This window comes from Andrena cerasifolii, chromosome 8, assembly GCF_050908995.1.
Source record: "Andrena cerasifolii isolate SP2316 chromosome 8, iyAndCera1_principal, whole genome shotgun sequence".
NCBI classification, from domain to species: domain Eukaryota; kingdom Metazoa; phylum Arthropoda; class Insecta; order Hymenoptera; family Andrenidae; genus Andrena; species Andrena cerasifolii.
Genome location: NC_135125.1, coordinates 15,236,684 through 15,239,949, shown reverse-complemented (window position 1 = coordinate 15,239,949; position 3,266 = coordinate 15,236,684).

Here is a 3,266-nt window from a genome sequence, read left to right as displayed (position 1 = left end):
CGACGATGCTCAGTTGGAAGAACTGGTGCTGGCGTTGTTGGATGCGATCGGGTCCGAGGAATTTAAATGGTTGAGGGATGCTCCTGGGGAATTCAGAGGGTTGAGAATAGTTTTTCAGGGATTGAGAGTAGTCGCAGAGAAATTAGCAGAGCTTGGAAGCGTTATTTCTTACCGGATTAATGGGTGGTATAAAAATGCAACTAAATTTGTAAATTCACGCATTCATCTGCAAAAGTTTAAATCTAAGGATTATGTTGGTACAATAGAGGTAGGGGAAATGTGTCTGAAATGATCCCTCGGGGTAAAATGAGTCCTGGCTGTTCCGCGCCTATTACCCTAGTAGCATTTACTGTTGGCATTTTGATGGCCAACTAAGTCCCAACTTGGGGATACTGTGGGCCAACCAGAAATGCTACTAGGGTAGTGCTGCTATTTCTTAATATCGATGTACAACAGTTCAGCCCGTGCGTCGTCGAGGGTCGCACGAAGTGCCACATAAATATCAGGGCTGTGTTATAAACAAGAAGAAAATAAAAATTACTGCCTTTTATCTGAGGTAAGGTGAATTTCAGTGTCGCGTAACTTTTGTCACAAACGGCTTAGTGTGACTGCTGCTTTTTTTTTCGAGAATTTAATGACAATTCAAGAATAATTTAATGTGTGTTTCGTTACCGAATGTAATAATTTCACGTTATATGCAACCACTGAATGTGAGTTGGATGTTTGGGGTCATACGATCCCTTTCTAGTAGGGTAAAATGATCCCGGAAATCCTAGGGGTTGCGCGAAAAAAAATTGAGTCTGCGAAGCTGATCTCATTTTCGAATGTTTGTTAGTTGTTTTGAAATATTTCTATTCATTGGTTATGTACCAAAATATATCTAAGATTTGATTTCTTTTAAAAATTGTTTTAATTTATTATGTTCGCATATTTTCTGATTGAGTTTAATTTCTGTTTTTATTGAAATAAATCAATGCTTTTTAGTGTTCGTCTTATTTACTATGAGTGGGTATAAAATGATCCTAGGGGGCGTTTTTCTAGGGAACCCTCGTTAGTATACCTTCACCAAAATTGCGAAAATAAAATATAATCAGGTAGTTAAATTTCATCTAAGCCAATAATAAGATAGACAAACTAACTTACAAAAACTACTTTACTTATATTTAAATAACGTGCATTTCTATTTTTTATATGAATTACGCCTTAACTGGATCGTTTTAGACACATTTCCCCTACGCGTAAGTCGTGAAGGGTTGATTCGCCTTCAGTGAGATTTGAATGCGCAGTATCGATATTTCTTTATGAGCAACACTAATACACGAAATGCCATTTCCGTAGGTGTCTGTAAGCCGAGAAGCAGCGATAAGAATTTCTCTCCCCATCAACCCTACCCGCCACTATCGCATTAAGCAGCGCCGTTCAATCACCCTTTATCGAAGCATTTAGAGAAACCATTTACATCCACAAGAACTGTGAAAACAACGCTACTAACAATAAGATAGACATTATTCGCGTGACGAAACTGACTTGGGAGATAATAAAAATCTTCACGGACCACAGCGCTAAATCCCGCGGCACGTAATTCCAACAAACTGGAAGCCAATAACCAAGCACAGTCTGCTGAGCGTTTTCTATTCCCGAGCGATGATTTATCTCGAATTAGAAAAGTACACGAAAGTGTCCGACGGTGTTCGGCCCCCGGAAAATGGCCACGCGTGTTACAGCGCGACCTGTAACGGCACCCTCTCAGTGGCACTAACGTCCAAAGCTCACGAGGCGACACAGATTATCTCCGTTGTAACGTTATCGTGTCGCGCGGTACGCGTGGGGGCGAGACGATCCAACATACAACGCGGATCCTTTATGGAAAAAGTCACCTGACGCGACGAGTAATTGAATAAGTCATCCCGCGAGTAATTGAGTACTATGCAGCACTGATTACACACCTCGCCTCCGTATCGGCGAACCAGCGGGCTTCTCGGAAACGTGAAGTTAATCAGGTAAATAACGTGGCAGCCCGGGGAATGGAAATAGACGTGTCAGGGAGCAGGCGCGAAAAGGCAGCCGAGTGTCGACTGTTCGAGTTCGAGGAACTGAATGATGGAGTTGGACGTTCGGAAACGAAATTTCGCTAAGGAAACTGCGCGCGCTGCGAGCGCGGGGAGGCTCGTTAAGCGTCTATCGCAAACAATTCCATTATCTGGCAATTACAAGCCGGCAGAACCGCGGGGATAATAAATCTAATTCCAAACGGTTCTGGAATGTGCGCGTCGCAATATTCGCGGGGAAACCGAGAGCCATTCCTCTCCCTGACAACTTCGATATCGCGGTTGGGTATAATTTTTCATTCGCCGATATATATATATATATATGTACATGTATCCGTCAAGGAAAATTAACATTGTCATTCGCAATTCGGTGTTACGTAAACGGTCGAGCCCGAGGCAATCGGGATCGTTGAATCAACCGTGTCGCGCGAGTCTGCGAGAAAATTTGCGAGCGTGAAAGCATCGCCGAGTGGGGGCGTTTAATGGCACTCAGATAAGAGGCAGACGTGGAAAATAATGTTTCCAGCGCGCATACAGCATGCCCTGAATATGTGGGAGAAATATGGAACGGAGGAAAGCGCGGTGTGCCAAAAGGATTGCACAAGAGAATGGTCGAGGACCATGTGCAGCCGCTGCTATGTATCGAGCTTTACCATTTACAGTGGTGCCCGGATTATAGAGAAAGATTCGGGACCGGGGAATTCTCCATAAACCGGGGCAGGGGAAGTAGTTTGCGCCTAATAAACTGACCCTTGTCAGGTCCCTCGCTCGAACCGTCTGACGAGGAGACTAAACGACGTGAACCGAGAGTGAGTGAAATAGCGCACCAGCGGCAGACCCTCGGTCGACGGCGAATTGAGATTCAGTATTGAATATGAAAATTTTCATATTTCTGATTACACTTCGATGGGAGTATTACCGATGGATTGGTGAGTTTATGATGAGGCTGCACTTAAGCAATCTTCAGCAAACACTTTACAATTTGGTGAAGTCGGTGATACTCTCCATTTAAATTCTCTTCTGCATTATTACATAGTGCGTAATAATTTTAAAAAGGAGACACTTTCCAGTGTGTGAGTTACAGCATTTAGTCAACGTACTGACGTTCACTAAAAATGGACCGAATCTCTCCATATTTGAACTCCTTTTCATTGGGAAATCCTAAAAAAATCCATTAGTATTACATTCATCAACATTTATCAAAAACATGAACATTTT